Below are 18,278 nucleotides of genomic sequence, written 5' to 3'. Positions count from 1 at the left end.
CCCTGCTTACACTGTCACCACTCGATTTTCCAGATTCTTCTCCTTGCTCTGTGTTTTGTGATCATTCCGCAATCTCTTTTACTGGATTCTCTTCCTCCACTGTTGCTTCTCATGGTTTAATCCTCAATTATTTTCTCAGTCTCCCTTCTCTTAATGGCAATTTTACCCATCCCAACAGTGTCAAATTCTGACTTTATACAAATGTTTCCCAAATCTCTACAACTCTCACCTTTCTCATAAGCCTCAGATCGTTTGCAAGTAACTACTATACATCTCAACGGGGCATCCCAGTAGCAAATCAAATCCAATTCAAAATTCTCCCCTCCAAGGACTTTCTAAATACAAAAGCCATTCAAAAAATTAGTGAATTTGGGGGTGAGAGGGTGGGAATGGAGACATGTAGGTCAAAGTATACAAAGTTGTAGATATGCAGGACCAGTAAGTCTAGAGATCTAACATACAACATTTAGGATTAGTTAATAATAGTGTACTATGTACTCGAAATTTGCTAAACAAGTAGATTTTAGATGCTTTTACCCCCCCACACACACTCAAAAGGTAACTATGAGATGATGGATATGCTAATTGGTTTGACTGTACTAGTCTCACTATGTATATTCACATCAAAACATTATGTTGTATACCTTAAATATATACAATTTTTAAAATTGGTGAATTTGGTCACAATTTTACAGCACCAAAGCCAAAAGACAAACTAGAAAAAAAAAAAAAAAGCTTGCAATGCATGACAAAGGGACACTTTTATTAATATATAATAATTAAGGCTGGGTGTGGTGGCTAAAACCTATGATCCTAGCACTTTGAAAGGCCTAGGTGGGAGGATCGCTTGAGGCCAGGAGTTCGAGACCAGCCTGAGCAATGTAGTGAGACCCCATCCCTACAAAATATAAAAAAAAATTTAGCTGGGTGTGTTGGCGCATGCCTGTAGTCCCAGCCACTTGGGAGGCTGAGAGGTGGGAGGACTGCATGAGTCTAGGAGTTTGAGGTTGCAGTGAGCTATGTTGACATCACTGCACTCTGGCCTGTGGAACAGAATGAGACCCTGTCTCAAGAAAAAAGAAAAGTTGATATATAAAGAGTTTCTACAAATAAGAAAAGGGTCAACTATCCTATAAAAATATTGCTCACCAAAAAAAGGAAATAAAATAGCTCTTAAACATTTTATACCTAGCAGATCAGCAAGAAAAAAAAAAAAAAATGAACCATGCCATGTATGGGGAAATAGAAGGTCTCATATACTGTTGCTGAGATAATAAATCAGTAGTATATTTTGGATAAGAATTTGACTATATCTAGCAAAGCTGAAAATACACATACCCTAAGACAATAAGTAATGCCACTTTTAACTGTATTAATAGATGCACTAGAGTAGTGGTTCTCAAGTTTAGAACTGCATCAGAATCACCATTTAAAACAGATTGCTGACCCTACCCCCCAGTGTTTCGGATCCAGAGGTGTGGGATGGGCCCAAGAATTTACATTTCTAACAAGTTCCCAGGTGATCCCAGGTGCTGGTCCTGGAACCACATTTTGAGAACCATTGCCCTAGAGAAACTCTATACATGGGTACAAGAAGATATAGACAACGGTTTTCAATGTGGCATTGCTTATTACAATGAAAAGCTAGAAACAAACTATTAATATAAATCCATTAGCAGAGGAATAGAGACCTAAATTGTTTTATTTCCATATATTGGAAAACTATATTTTAGGACTTAAAATTAATGAACTAGATCTTTAGCACCATGGGCATCAAACACAGTGCTAATAAAAAAAAGCAAGTTTTGGAATAACATGTGTAGTACATTATTTATACAAATTGATATAAATGAATAACAAAAACACTGAATACTAGTTCAATTAATAAACATTCAGTGACTACTGAAATAATAAACATGAGGGGGGTTAATAAGTATAGTTGCACCTTCACAGAGTAATATATTAATAACTGGAATTTTGTTTCCATTGGTCATAGAACTATCCTACAGGAATTTACAATGAAAACATACCATGTAATCACAGATAAAGTTAATAGTCTTATACACATGGTATGCTGTCTCACTTAAGGTAGCAAAACTTAAGCACTGCAAGTTGCATTTGGACCTCCCTGGATCCTGGAATTCATGATTCCATAACATCAAGAAAAGAGGCCAAATGTTACTGTAGTTACCTCCAAGATAGGCTTGCATTTGATGGAAAACACATTCTCACAGAACTGTTTATTTGTCCAATAACCAGTAAATACAACTTAGCCAGTTTTATAAATTCCAGTTACCATTAATGGCAAGAATGAAATTTCAAAATTCCTACTTTGGAGAAGGGTGGCAATGAATATGTGCATTCTATACATCAGTTAAGAACAAAAAATTTGGCTCTGGAGATGTGGGTTGTAGGCAAAGCTCTACACTGAGCGATCATAAAATACTAATTTGAGCTTATTTTGAAGTTACAAGAAAAATACTTTAAATTTATCTAACAATTAACAATTTACAAATTCTCTAAGACCTAGGAAAGGCCAATTTTTAAAACCCAGTTTATTTTAATGCCTTAATTGTTGCTACCAAAGCTTGGTCCATTATTACAACTAGAAAAAAATAAAATTTTGGTCTTGGCCATTTTTTCCCATCTTTTTTGCTTCTGACTTATTTTGTAGCCAAGTTCTTTTTTTTTTTTTTTTTTAATAACATCATCTTTCTTCCAATTTTTTAAAATGTCCAATCCCGCAGCTAGTAGAACTAGAGACTCAGTCTCAGACTCTGAGGAGCTCTAACCACACAACCTGCTGGGAGGGAAATTGACTAGGAAAGCACAAGTCTAATTAATTTCACTTATAGCAGGCACCCTGGGCACGGCGTTCATCAGCAAAGTAGCCTGGTGCTACATGAACTCTGTAGCACTTCATGCCAATTGCTGCAGATGCCAGCAGAAAAACAATTTTAGAAAAGAAGAGATATACTTGAGGGTCATACTTTGAAAAACTTTGTAGGAGACAATTAAAGCCAAAATATATTGTTCCTGGCTTTAGACAAGTTAAGACAAGACTGTCCAAGTTCTCTAATGGGAAATTTATTTAGCAAACTTTCTAGTATACTGACAACTCTGAGGCTGAGGCTAAACATATCTGTTACATACCACCATTTATTTTCCTGCTTACTCTATTAAATTCTGACTTGTGAGGACAGACCTCTTCTGAGTCTCATCAAAAAATATACTTTAATAGGCCAGCCGAGGTGGCTCATGCCTAGAATCCTAGCACTCTGGGAGGCCGAGGAGGGAGGATTGCTTGACCTCAGGAGTTCCAGATCAGCCTGAGCAGGAGCTAAATCCCATCTCTACTAAAAATAGAAAAATTAGCCAGGTATCATGGTAAGTGCCTGTAGTCCCAGCTGCTCAGGAGGCTGAGACAAGAGGATCGCTTGAGCCCAGGAGTTTGAGGTTGCAGTGAGCTACCATGATGCCACTGTACACTACCTCGTATGACACAACAACACTCTGTCTTCAAAAAAGAAAAAAGATAGAGGCCGGGCGCGGTGGCTCACGCCTGTAATCCTAGCACTCTGGGAGGCCGAGGTGGGCGGATCGTTTGAGCTCAGGAGTTCGAGACCAGCCTGAGCAAGAGCGAGACCCCATCTCTACTAAAAATAGAAAGAAATTATATGGACAGCTAAAAATATATATAGAAAAAATTAGCCGGGCATGGTGGCGCATGCCTGTAGTCCCAGCTACTCGGGAGGCTGAGACAGGAGGATCGCTTGAGCCCAGGAGTTTGAGGTTGCTGTGAGCTAGGCTGACGCCACGGCACTCACTCTAGCCTGGGCAACAGAGTGAGACTCTGTCTCAAAAAAAAAAAAAAAAAAAAAAAAGAAAAAAGATAGAAAACCCCATACTTTAATAGATCTCTGTCAACAGTAACACCGCTTAAATTCCAATGAAGGTAGTACATCTAGAAACTAAGAGCAACCTCTAACAAATGCTTCCTAGCAGATATTATGAAGCCATTAACTATTCTGACAAGAGATTCAAGTCAACCAATATAATATGACTTCTAACTAGAATGGTAAACTTTGGAGAGCAGACAGAAGTGAAAAAGAAAATGTATTACAGGTTAAGTATCTCTAATCTGAAAATCAGAAATCCAAAATGCTCCAGAATTCAAAACTTTTTGAATGCCAACATGACATGCTTGTTGGTACATTTCAGATTTCCAGATTGGGGATCCTGAACCGCTAAGTATAATAATGTAAACATTCCAAAATCTGCAAAAATTCTAAATCGAAAACACTTTTGGGTCCCAAGCATTTCAGATAAGGGATACTCAACCTGTAATGCTGTCATGATACACAGACAATGCTTTCAACTGAACCTACACAGTGCACTTCTTTTCTGCCTCCTTTTAAGTGGAGGCAGAACACTTCTGCGGCCTCCAGTAGACTTTAAGCTTCTGAAACAGAACTTGCAACTGTTCTTTGTATCTATCCCCTTACCACCTAGCACAGCCTGCGTGGAACCAAAGGTATTTAGTAAAAATGCTCTGATGACTGAAATGCTCATCCAGTTGCATTCAAGTTCATTAACTTTTCTGGTTTTTTTCCCCCCCACATATCTCTAAAACAGCTCTTTGAATAATGCTAAGTATATCAGATTTCAATGTAATGAGAACCATTTATTTGTTCTTTTGGATAAGTTATATACAAAGACAAAAACTCCTATTGTGGCACCTCAAAAATCTTAGCTCTGGTAAAAATGAGTTTTTCATCTAATATCAAGTATATCTTCATTCTACAAGGGGAGAAAGACTGGTTATTATTTCCTTTTTTTTTTTTTGAAAACACAAATCAGTAACTAATCTGAACTAAAGTCTTATATAATCAGAATTCTTTCAAGATACTCCCTGCACGATAAGGGAAAATGTCCCAATAGTTTATCTTGCAAGTATGTATAGTGCTAGGCAAGAACACTCTCTGAAAAGTGTTACATAGACAGCTTGTGCATTTTTTAAAATCTTTCATTTATTCCTCATGAGCATTTCTCCATCATCAATCTAATCTACCCATCCAGAGAATTAAAAAATAAAATAAAATAAACCAATTAACAAAGAGAGGCATGAATCTCACACATGATATCTATGAGTTAGCTTTTATATCCATCAATTTTAAAATGATAGAAGTAAGACTGTGGAGATATTACATTGAACCATGAAATGTTGTTTTGTATATCAAAAGTAGGTGAGTATCAGCAATTCTGTGTGGTTCAACATAACACATAGCATGCACAAGCGAGATGGCTAGGATCGTAGCTTCTTGCCAGAGAATGGTTTGCTTGGGACTTTTAAAAAGCCTAACTCTTTTTTTTTTTTTTTGGTTTAAAGCCTTGTACAGTTTCCAAGTAAAGAAAAATCCCAGTGTCATAACTATTTTAAACCTGAGAGACGTTTGCATTTTCCAAAACAGGAGATGCCAAAAAGATTGTTGACAATAAGAATAAAAAAACAACTATAAAAGACTTGGGTATACTCATTTTTCAGAAACTAATGTGACCTAAAAGGAGCTTTTTGTGTCTTCTGTTACAGTGTACTAAGTCATATACAGCCCAGGAGGTAGTAACTTCTTTCTCATTATCCCAAAGACAGTTATTACGGGTCATACTGACTTCCTCTATTGCAAGGTTTGAGTGACTTTTGAGTATTTGTTAGGAGTAAAATTTTTGCAGTTCAATCTAGTCTAACAAAATACTAATTTTTTTTTAGTTTAGAGACACTTCCTAAAATGAAACTAAGAGCAATGAAGAAAGACCTCAATCAGCAATGTCTTAAGTCTTTTATCAGGTTCATGCTTTGTAAAATTTTACAAGTTAAAGATGACTGCTTTTCTGTTTTCATTTTTTAAATTCTTAAACACTGCACCTATAGAAGGATTTAGCAATATTAAGTGAATCTAGTTATCAAGAAGAAAAAAGTCAACAGCCTAACATAAAAACAGGCAAAGAACCACCAATGATGTACAGAAATGGAAATACCAATGGTTCTTAAGTATATGAAAAGATATTCAACTCTCATTCATACTAATATAAAATGCAAATCAAGCTACACATTGATTCATCCGCTAAATTGGCAAAGATCAAAATGTTTGATAACACTTGCCCAGGGTAAGAAGAACATTTCTGGCTGGAGTATAAATTGTTACAATCTCTGTGAAGGGCAATGTCTATCAGAGCAAGAAATGCACATACCCTTTGATCCAGCAATTCCACTTCTAGAAATCTATCCCTACTGATATATTTAAAATGACAAATATAACAGGTTTTCTACTGTGACACTATTTATAAACACAAAAAAATGGAAATAACCTAAAAGTCTATCAAAAATGGATTGATTAAATTATGATGCAGATGACATAATAAGCATCTGTAAAAAAAAAAAAAAAAAAGAATGGGAAGCTCTGTTTTTTTAAAATAGAAAATATGTATTTGTTTTAAAATATATAGAATATCTCTGAAAAGCTACACAAGACTCTAGGGATACTGGTTATTTCCATGGAAGGAAACTGGGTATCTTTGTGGGAAGGAGAATTTCTATTATATTCCTTTGTTGCTTTTTGAATTTTGAACTATGTGAATATATTACCTACTCAATTGGTAAATTAAAAAAATTAAAAGTGAATTAGCAGCCTTTATAATTAGTTTTTCCAAGTCATGAGAGGACTTATAAATCAAAACTCCGTGAGACACAGAAAGAGATCTTCAGGGGCTTCCACTGCTATCTGAATAAAAGGGACCTTCTTATCAGGATCACCATGGCCTCAGCACACCTCCCTGACTTCCCCTAACACTTGCCCTTCTCAATCCCGATGCTTCAGTCACTCAGGCCTTTAACTCTGTTCCATGAGCACACGAAGCTCTTTTCTCAGCCTGGAGAGTTCTTTCTTCCTTCACGTCTTTTCATATCTGGCTCCTTATCATTTATGTCTCCTATCAAATGTAATATCTTCAGAGAGGTCTTCCCTGACTACCCAGTCTGAAGCAGCCCCCACTTCTAGCCTGTTCCTCTTATCACATTATTTTATTTTCTTCTTTACAACCACTACCTGAAATCACCTTGCTTTTATTTTTTCACTTGTCCATTGTGTTCCCCACTAGAAGTTAAGTTCAATCAGAGAACAGCATCCCCCTGTGCCTAGAATGGTATCGTAACAGGCACTCAATAAATATTTGTTCAATGAAATTTTTGCTGAATAACTAGCCTCTTTCTCTTCTGGGATATTTTTCCTTAATGAGTTTTAATTAATAAGTTAAAGTTTAGGAGTTGCTAAATGAATGGAGCTATAGGAATCCAGGCATACTTTTAAAATAATAAAACATTTTAAAAACAAAACTATGAGTTCATCTCACTCCAATTTTAAAGAACTTATTAGCTACATTCCAAAACTATTTACATTCTTCCTTGATTAAAAACATTTTTTTTTTTAATTCAAGAAAACTTGTAAGAAAAGGGAAACCTGCAGTGCTGTGGGAGGAGTTCCTGAATCCACAAGACAATAGTGAGAGAAGCACATTTCCCAGAATAATCAATCCTGGTAACAGTACCATTACAGCAGTCGTCAGGAACCAAGACTGAAACTCTAAGTTATTTCAAATTAAATTCTATATAATAAAATTCCAATATATTGATCAAATTGAGGCAGATCGTTAGCATTTACTTAGATTTGACCTATAATTTTCATATCTGACACTGGGTTTAATGCTCTTAAAATTGACATATAAAGATAATTAACATGAAATACATACAAATGTAAATGTATATGTGTAAACACATCATAAAAACATGCCTAGGCTGGGCATGGTGGCTCATGCCTATAATCTCAGCATTTTGGGAGACCAAGGCAGGAGGACCACTTGAACCCAGGAGTTCGAGACCAGCCTGGGCAACATAGCGAGACCCCATCACCACTGCACTCCAGCCCAGGTAGCAGAGCAGGACCGTGTCTCTTAAAAAAGAAAAAAACATGTCTAGGCATGTAATTAAGTTTTTTCTATACCAGACTACGCTACAGAACACATTTCTGGCACAGATATTTCTCTGATTTTGCTAATTAAGAGTTGCTCTTATACCTGCTGTATGTAAGAAAAACTCAGAAACAAGTATAGTATTATACATGAAAGTCAGTACCTTTAAAATTTTCCCCATTTACAGATATTTCTTAGGCAAGTATAGATTGTGAAATGATTGTGAGGATTAGATATGTATTTGTATTTAAAAAGGCTATTTGTCCTTCTTCAACTCAATCTAAGTGTTGGAAGATAGTTTTACAGAAATGTCTTGCAAGTAAGGCTCATCCAGACAAAGTCAAGCTGAAGATAAACAAGAAAGTACATGAAAGACTCTCAAGTCACTAAACACAGTAGGATAACAACAGAATGCTCCCACTGCCTCCCAAGCCTCAGTGTGAGCTGGCTGTTTACCAGCCTTAATGCCCTTCTTACAGGTTATAAATAACTACAAACTGTCCTTGTCCCCAAGGAGACCTTAGCAGCCAGCTCAAAGGTTAAAATATGGAATAATTCTCACTTTTGATGCAACTTTTCCAGTTAGCAAAAAAATCAAAAGAGCAGAAAAATGTATTGCCAATTTAAGTCACGGGCTGGGAGATCATTCCCTTTCCCTAAAAACTATCCATTGTGTAAAAGTTATTCTGTCCCCCAAAAATATGTCCAGGGAAAATGCAATGCATCTCTGCTCCAAATGCAGAGGTTTGTCCTGAAAAGGAATGCAACTCCTTAGACCTTAAAAAGACTTCTTAAACTTTCGTTTTGCTCTTTAATTTAGGCACAGAAAACTACTGAGCCAAATACATATACATAAGAACAACAGAGGAAAAAACTCCTGCCTCCACCTGGATGGAGGATCCCGAGGAATAAACTATGGCTGCCACAAGTACAGGTTCACAGGTGATGTGCTGCTGTTATTAATTACAAAACCCCTGCTAGGAAGAAGAATTCCTCTAACTGCTTTTTAAACAGAAAAAACAAAACATAAAACAAAATACATACAGATAGGGCAGCTCAGATTAAGCTTCTCCACACAATCACTTTCAAAATCCATCACCTGGGAGATGTCTGCAATGGAAGGACATGAATCCAAATCAGGAAACAAACCTAATTATAAAGGGGCTATTTCACTTCAAAGTGGGTCTCAGTTCCAAAAGAAAACATCTTTAGAAATGAAGTTAGAAAGGCAAAAGCAAGCAATCAGCGACTTCTCCATTCTCACAAATTAGAATCATGTGTTGATTCCACTGAATGGCTTGGGAAAAAATCTCTAGGGCCACAAAGAGCAATCTTGGGAAAGATGATGATTTTAACACATCCCACATGTTATCACAAAGATTTCTTCTCTAGGTTGAGAAAATTTACTTATTCTAAATGAGAGATGAAAAAGAATCAAAAAGAGAAGAAGGGCCAAAACCCTATGGTTAAGAAGATTCTATTCATTTTACAGTTAATATTCCCAAAGTTGTTTTGAGATTTGGGAGGTTATAGTCTTTTACCCTCTCCTCTCAACTATGACTAGGAAGAACTTTATAAAGTCTGAATAGTAAACAGATGAAAGGGTTGGCCCTAACACTGAGTGTGTCCAATCTGCAAGGAATTAAAACACAGAAGTCATTTCATGAAACAAATAGGCAGCGGCTGCATAACCCCACAGGGTCCTGTGGCCTTCATAGATGCCAAATTCAACAGGCAGTTCTCTTTGGCCATCTATACTTTAGTCAGCCATTTAAAAATATTTCTTGCTAACATGATTTGGCTATGAAAAGGGCCCAAGGAATGAATTCCAAAGGAGAAAGTCTAAATTAGTCTTAGGGCATACAATTTGGAGTAAGTCATGAACTTATAAACTGAAAAGGCTCACCTGCTCCAGAGGATTTGGTCTACTACAAGGACAACCAATTGTGTCCAGCATTAATAACTATTACTATGTAGCAGTACAGAATTCAGTATTCCCGGGAGACATTTTCCTTTCTGAAAGGCACCCAAACTTCCTTCCAACTATGAAAGAGAGATCAAGGTATTATGTATGTTTTTAATCCTCTCCTTTATGGTCTTAGCTGAAGAAAACTGACTATTGTTTACGTGGACCATGCCTTACCTACAAACCATCTGCCAACAATAAATTCCTTCTCTTCTAGAGTTATGAAAAATAAGCCAAATTCTATGTTAATGTTAAGGTCCTAAGTAAATTAAATATGGAACAAAGGATGGTCAGGAAGTTCTTAGTTTTAAGTGTTCATTCCAAAATTCATGACTAAAGGAAAAAGTAAAACCACACAGGCAGACAAAACAGGGGAAAGTTAGACAGAATGTCTGTCTTAACAGAATTTCCTGGCTCCTGATGATCTGTGTTAGAATTTAAAAGATTGTATTATTCCATTTACAAAAAGTTTTAAATCAGACAAAACTAAACTATATTGGTTTGGAATGAATCCTAGGTGGTAAAATCATAAAGAAAGATAAGCAAATGATTACCATAAATGTCAGAATAGTGGTTACTTTGAGCAACAAACAGTACAGCTTATGTCTAGAAGGGACACACAGCAGGCTTCTTCTAGGTGCTGATAATGACATATTTCTAGGTCTAACTGGTGGTTACTTAGGTATTTGACTTTTATCAAATAGTCCTTAAACTACAGAGTTATGTTTTATGTATTTTTCTGTTATATTTCATAATAAAAATGTTCAAAACATGCATAGTTAAAATAATCTAATAGAACAGGTATCTTTTTAGCTAGCTAGCTTCCAATATGTCCTGCAGAGAATATATCTTTTTTTAAAAAAAAGACAATTCAGGATGAGAACTCAGTAATAAAGCAGGGCCCACCCAGGAATGAATGCCTAGAGACAGGATTTCCTATTATATACTCCCTTTCTTTGAATTTAAATGCAATACCTAAGCTCTATTATTTCAGGGACATTTTCTGTACCAACACAAATGTTTAAATATATGTATGACTACTCAGTAGGAGCCATCAGTTAATACCCAAATTATTATAAGAAACAAAAGCTTCTGAAAAAGCAAAGCCAAGACACAAGTATTTTTTTGTTTTAGTAGTATAATTATGGCCTCTGAGGAATATCCAATAATTTCCCATTTCACTGAGTAAAAACCTTACAACGGCCAAAAATGCCTGCACAATCTGGACTCCATTACCTCTCTGGCCTCATCTCCAACTACATTCTCCTGAGCTCACTATGTTCCAGCCATACTACCACCCTTCTTTGTGGTGGTTCTTCAGACAGAATAGGCTCATTCCTGCCTCAGGGCTTTGTACTCACTATTCTCTGTACGGATAACTCTTCCTCTAAATATTCTCGGGTGCACTCCCCCACCACTGCTGGGTCTTTCCTTAAACGTTACCATATCTGTGAGCCTTCCCAGATACCCTTAAAAATGTAATCCCCTCCACCCACAGCCACAAGCCTACTCCTGCCTCATTATTTTTTTCTACAGCACATAATGTCATCTACCATACCGCATCTTTTACAATCTGTCTTCTCTAACTGGAAAACAAGCTCCACGAAGGCAGGTTCTTGTCTGTTTCATTGCTGCACCCAGACAGTGTCTGGCACATGGAAGGCCAGAAACAAATACTTATTTAATGAGTGACTGAATTAATCTTTTCTTTTGGATTTCCATCCTTGAAAGATGACACAGTAACTATACACATTCAGTGTTTCCCCTCTGTCAAATTAACAGTTTATTTTACTAACAAGTTTCAGGTTTATGCTCTTACTGAGTCACGGTTAAGACTTTTAAAAAGTTGAAACAAACATAATTATATTTTCCCCTAAGAAATCTGTAATACCTGTTTTTAATAACAATGCTATTGAGGGCACAAAGAGACAAGAACCCTGGTGCAGGTGTAAAATGGCATAACTATTATGGGAATTACTTGACAATATGTAGCATTAAAATTGAGTGCTTGCTTCCGTTATACTTTTTCTTAAGTTTGTAAAAAATAAACATGTTACTTTTATAGTCAGGAAAAAGTATTTTATAACAAAAGAATTATGTAAACAAAATATAATTTCAAGAAAAAAGTTCTTTATATTATAATTTGACTCCCACAGGCTTCTGTTATGTATACAGATGAAATATCCCAAGAGGGTGACTATAGATGGAAAAAAAATTATTTTTGACTTAGGAGCTAAAAAAAGTTTTATGGCAGAGTTTCCAGAGTGGAAGGGAAAACAAAACTCCATGGTGTTAGTGTTCCGTATAAGAGCATAATTTTCTTCTAAAGAAAGATGTAAGACAGAAACATTTCTCTGCAGCATAAAATGTGGGGTTGATGTGCAAAGAGCAGGTAACCAACTCCATTCAAACAGTGATTACAATGACATAAGGAAGATAATTCACTAAACAAAACTGGGTGACATGACCAATATTTTTAAGCATAGATACAGTGCTAGTACTTTTGATAGAACACTTTATCCACGTTAAAATCAGAGGAAGCCAGATGCAAAGGTTACTTTCTAGCCACAATACTTATGACCTGAAACAAATCCTAAGGCAAGAACAGATTTGAGAGAAAATACACAGACATCTGATATTCTAGTTATATTTATTACTCTGATTTCCATTTTAAGGTCTTATTGGTTGTTTTAAAAAAAATGCTCAGCACACAAATTCTTCTCAAATTCTTAAAAATAGTTGATATATTCATGAGACAGGTGGCTGCCCAAACTAGTTGTTAAGAAAGGAAGTCCTACTCAAACACTTGCTGCAGGCAGAGTGTGTTATTAGAGAAGAGTAACAGTTTTCATTTGTAACACTTCAAGATTCCAAGTGCTCAAAGCTCTGAATAGGATCCAGGTTTAAAGGGTGAAAAAACATGGAGCACAGAAATTAAAAATATACTCAGCCTCACAATACTGAATAAAAGCACTGTGGATTAAAGACTCCAGACAAAAAATTTATAAATGAAAACCACTGGTCATTGAAACATATGGTCCTTTAACAAAATTTATATGTAATAATTCTAATCAAATAGCAAGGTGAAGCCATATTTTTAAAATGCTTCCTTTAGCTAAGAATGCTTCAAGAAACTCTTCTATAAATATCAGCTATGTCTGGATCATGCTGAATATAAGAATTGCATGAACTGGAATGGAGTTCACTAAATGGTTCCACATTTAGTGGGTAGAAATTATTCTAGGAATTAAAAAGTAGTAAACTTAGAAGGAGAAGAAAAGGTGAGTAGTTACTAAAGTTTATGAAAAACAGTTATTGGCTATGAGACAATAAAAATGCAAAATATTAAAATGCAAAGTTGCGAAATTTACCAAATTCCAAAAATAATCCATAAGGAAAGAAAACTTCAGAATCTTTCATGCTGTGGTAAAGGAGGACCGGTATTTCAAACTATGAAGAGTTTCCCTGATCCCTCTCCCTCCCGTGAATACAGCTATAAGTACCAAAGTGTTGGACTAAGAGGCAGAACTCAAATAATGAGATATTTAGGACAAAATCAAACCACTGAAGCAAAAGATGATGATGAAGAAGAGGAGGATAAAAAGGAAAAGGAAGAAGATGATGATGATCAGAAGGGATATGAATAAGATTGTTCACTGGAATTCTGTGATGGCAAAAAAAAAAAAGGAACACAATTTAAATATCCATCAAATGGGGTTGTGGGAAAACTGAAACATTCATACTGTGAAATAAAACTGCTAAAATGAGACCTAGATCTGCATATATCAACATGGATAGATTTTAGAAAACAAAAATAAATTAAAAAAAGGGCTGCTGTACATGTATATATATATACATATTTACTCACACATACACATATAATTTATTGTCTAAAAATTTAAACACATTAAGCAATACATTTTCATGTACACACACACACACATACACATCTACACTGCACTGGAAGGATACACACTACATTAATGGCAAAAGGTTGTCTCTGGGAGCGAGGGTTGGAAATAGAACTCAGAAAGTGAATAAAGAGGACTTTGGCTGACAGTGTTTTTTACAATCCCTTTTTGTTTGGCTTTTTTTTCCAAGCCAATGAATTCAGGAAAAATTTTAATTAGAAAAGCTAGGCCAGGCGTGGTGGCTCATGCCTGTAATCCTAGCACTTTGGGAGACCAAGGTGGGAGGATCACTTGAGGCTAGGAGTTGGAGACCAGCCTGAGCAAGAAGGAGACCCCCATCTCTACAAAAAAATAGAAAAATGGCCTGTAGTCCAGGCTACTTGGGAGGCTGAGGCGGAGAATTGCTCGAGTCCAGGAGTTTGAGGTTGCAGTGAGCTATGATGACGCCTGCACTCTAGCCTGAGAGACAGAGCAAGATCCTGTCTCAAAAAAAAAAAAAAAAAAAAGAGAGAAAAGCAATATTTTAAATAGACAATAATGTAGTCTGAATCAAATTTTTAAAAAGCCAGTGAATTCAGTCTAGATCATCTTACTAATAAAAATCCTATGTTGGTAAAATATTTTTGCTATAGTTGATGGGAATTGTACAGCACTAGGGCTACTGGCTTTAGTAAGAAAGCACATCTGAAATAAAAATAATGCTCATAGTAATCCAACATTATCTTCATAGAGACTGTCAATCCTTATAAGGAATCATGTTTACATAGAGCACCTTCTCTTTCCTCTCCACCATTCTACCTTTTTTGTTTGGTTTTTTTTTTTTTTTTTAGAAGACAGGGTCTTGCTTTCCTGCCCAGGCTAGAGTACAGTGGCCCAATCATAGCTTACTGTAACCTTGAACACCTGGGCTCTAGCATGTAAGGTTTTAAGACCGGAGTCCACGGGAGGGGCAGTACAGTCGAAAGTTAAAGCACCCTCCCGGGTTTCGGCACCAAATGTAAGGTTTTTTTGGATTGGCCGGCGCCAGAGAAAGAAAGACGAGCAGAGTTGAAAGGGATAAGTAAAGAGGCTTTATTGGGGCGCTCCTGGGTGAGGGTAACGAGTCCCAAGAGAGGGACCGGGGTGAGATTTTTGGGTCCCCGGAGAGAGGGGGGGAGAGAGAGAGAGACCCGAAAAGTCGAATCGCCCAGAAATCTGAGTGGGTTTATATATGTTTTTAGGGCTGGGGATAGGGGTTTCTTTGGCAGGAAGATTTATGGTGGGGAGAGCAAGGAATTGTCCCTTGTAGTTTTAGCGCGGGTATTGAGAAATAGGAGGGGCCGGTGGTATGTGTGGACTCTAGGACTGAGACTCTTATCAGGGTAACCATCCAGGTGTGGTCATCCTTTAACTTACCTGAGCCTTGCAGGCATTGTCCTTGGCAAGTCTCGTGGGCTGCTTCTTTTTGCATTAGGGAGGGGAGGGGTGCCCACCACCAGCCTTACATAGCCAGTCCTCCCGTTGCACCCTCCCAAGTAGCTAGGACTACAGGCTTCTGCCACCAAACTTGGCTAATTTTTTTATTTTTTGTAGAGACAGGGTCTCACTCTGTTTGCCCAGGCTGGCCTCCATTCTACCTTCTAACCTTCTAAAGAAACTCGTCCTACCTCTTTCCTTAATTTTATTTATTCCTCTCTAAGGACCAATCCCTCCTTCTTTAATCACCTGAAGTTTCAGTACTTGAAAACTCAAAGAAAAATTTTAAAAAGAACACCTGAGAATTTTTTTTCTCCCCTTGAAATGACTTAAGCCTTTTCTCCACTTTCAAATACGTTTTTCCTCCCTTTCTTTACTTTTTCCATCCCCAACCTGTTTTTTTTCCTTCCACTCTCTTACTGACCAACAGTTACTTTCAACTGCTAGCAAGCCTCTGGCATGTTTATACTTTTCACTTCTTAAAGTAAAAGATACTCCCAGGTAAACCAAACAAAATCCCATTCCACAGCCCAAAGGTCAAGTAATAGGAAAAAAACAAAAAGTAAAAAATACTAACCATATTTTGCTGCCTTTCATTTTAGCATTATGGCTAGGAATAAAGTTCTAATTACCAAATAAAAAAGGAAAATCAAACTTACTTGTACATTTTATCATCTTTACAGCATTTAAATTTATCCAGGATCCTCTGTTTCCACAAGTCACCTTGGTTAAGAATCATAAGGCCACTTAGAATGGGTCTGTATAGTTGAACACTATAGGCTAATAGTAGAAACCATAACCTCAAGATTCATAGTAGAGGCCAGGCGTGGTGGCTCACGCCTGTAATCCTAGCACTCTGGGAGGCCGAGGCGGGAGGATCGCTCGAGGTCAGGAGTTCAAAACCAGCCTGAGCAAGAGCGAGACCCCGTTTCTATTAAAAATGGAAAGAAATTAGCCAGACAACTAAAAATACATAGGAAAAATTAGCCAGGCATGGTAGCACATGCCTGTAGTCCCAGCTACCTGGGAGGCTGAGGCAGGAGGATTGCTTGAGCCCAGGAGTTTGAGGTTGCTGTGAGCTAGGCTGACTCCACGGCACTCTAGCCTGGGCAACAGAGCGAGACTGTCTCGAAGGGGAAAAAAAAAAAAAAAAAGATTCACAGTAGAAACAACCTGCGCACTCCTACCCTCACCCTCTTAGTCTCCTCCTTTAAAAGGACTTCCAAAGTCCTTTCCAGTTAAATGCTTTAGGCTATATAACCACTCCCTCACAAGCAGTATTCAATGCTTCACAGTCTTTAAAGCACTCTGACATTCATGATCTTATTTGGGATTTTTAACAGCTCTGTGAGACATGCAGAGCAAGTATTTTACAAATAAGGGAACAGAAGCTCAGAGTTCCCATTTGTCATGGTCACATGGCTATTAAGGTGCTTGAGTTCAGAACTCAAGTCTTTTAACTCCTAATCTAATACTTTGTTAATTCCTTTAACTAGGTGATTCTTAGATCAGGTATGGTTTTTTAATTCAACATGTAGGAATTGGAAAAATACCTCAGAAAGATACATTTGTATTCCCAGCTTTCAATTCCAATTTCATTTTCAAGTGGTAACTCTGTAGAAAAGTATACTCTTTTGTTCTAATGAATTCTAAGCACTATTATTAATGGAGACCTCAGCAAATCATTAATGGGTTCGTGCCTACTTCCAAGACTGGATCCTGGGGACAAATCCTATGTCCTAATACTTTTAGAATGACTTTTCAAGGTTTTGCACCTAATCATCATTAATTTTTAAAAACAGGCCAGGTGTGGCAGCTCATTCCTGTAATACTAGCACTCTGGGAGGCTGGGATGGGAGGATCGCTTGAGCTCAGGAGTTTGAGATCAGCCTGGGCAAGAGCGAGACCCCATCTCTACCAAAATAAATAAATAAATAAAAATAAATACAGTGACTACTGTTTTAATATGCCAGAGTAATTTTCTAGTCTAAGTTTCCAAGAAACCAGCATCTTTCCCTGAAGAACTCTCTCCTGTGCAGCAAGCTTACAGAATTAAAAAGAAAAATTTCCACCATCCCTTAATTATATTCACTTCAGGTGTCTAACATGACCAAAATACTAACTGGCACCATCTTCTAACCAGTTGCTCAAGCCAAAAACCTTATCTTTTCATATCCCCTCTATCAGCAAGTCTCGTCTGCTATCCTGCTTTGCAATATTCCGTATTTATCCATTTCTGTCTAAGTGACAGTTTTCTCTCACCTGAACAGTATTAACCAGCTCCTAAATGATCTCCCAGCTTCCTCTGTAGCCCAATGTATGCATTTTCCAGAGCAGCCACAGTGAGCTTTTTAAATGCAAATCAGATCATGTCTCTCCTCTACTTAACCACACTTAAAATTCAACCTCTTTATCTGAACCTATAAGAGCTGGCCCCTTATACCAAATTCATCACCTATCCCTCTCTCTTATCACTAACTTCACTCCAAACACACAGGCCTTCTTTCTAAGAAGAAGCCAAGCTAATTTTCATTTCAGGGCCTCTGCACCCTTCCCTCAGCCTGGAAGACTCTTCTAGATCTTCCCATTGTTTCTTGAAATTTAGGTCTCAGCTCAAAAGTCTCCTCTTTAAAAAGAGCTCTTCTTTGACCAGTCCACCCCTTCTATCAATTTGTTTCATGTGAATTAATCCTCTACTTTGTCTACAGTCTACACAGCCTAATCATCTTCTGGGTGCACTTATAATAATGACATTCTGGTCCTGCAGGGCTGAGTCTCCGAACCTGGGCAGTGGGGTCCCTGGTGAGATAATGCCCATTTCAATGTCAGAAGCAGCCCCTGGTCTTTTTCTTTTTAGTGCCCAACAGAATCTCTATTGAACTTTCTGTTTTCTTTCAGTATAAAATTTTTAAACAAAGCTATAC

General features: G+C 37.2%; 1 protein-coding gene across 5 annotated transcripts in view; it reads right to left on the bottom strand.

The window, feature by feature from the left end:
- The window catches only part of SPOP (speckle type BTB/POZ protein), a 66,721-nt gene that overhangs the window by 22,128 nt on the left and 26,315 nt on the right, over positions 1–18,278 (bottom strand). Inside the window, exon 1 of one of the 5 annotated variants that reach the window (XM_069481248.1) lies at positions 3,732–3,751. The exons of the other annotated variants lie outside the window; for them this stretch is intronic. The gene's annotated coding sequence lies outside the window, so the exon portion shown is untranslated. Of the gene's footprint in view, positions 1–3,731; positions 3,752–18,278 lie in introns of those variants that run through there. 5 annotated transcript variants of the gene reach the window in all.

The sequence above is a fragment of the Eulemur rufifrons genome, chromosome 9 (genome assembly GCF_041146395.1).
Source record: "Eulemur rufifrons isolate Redbay chromosome 9, OSU_ERuf_1, whole genome shotgun sequence".
NCBI classification, from domain to species: Eukaryota; Metazoa; Chordata; class Mammalia; order Primates; family Lemuridae; genus Eulemur; species Eulemur rufifrons.
Note: the sequence above shows the minus strand (reverse complement) of the source record. Positions and strands in the feature narration are given on the sequence as shown.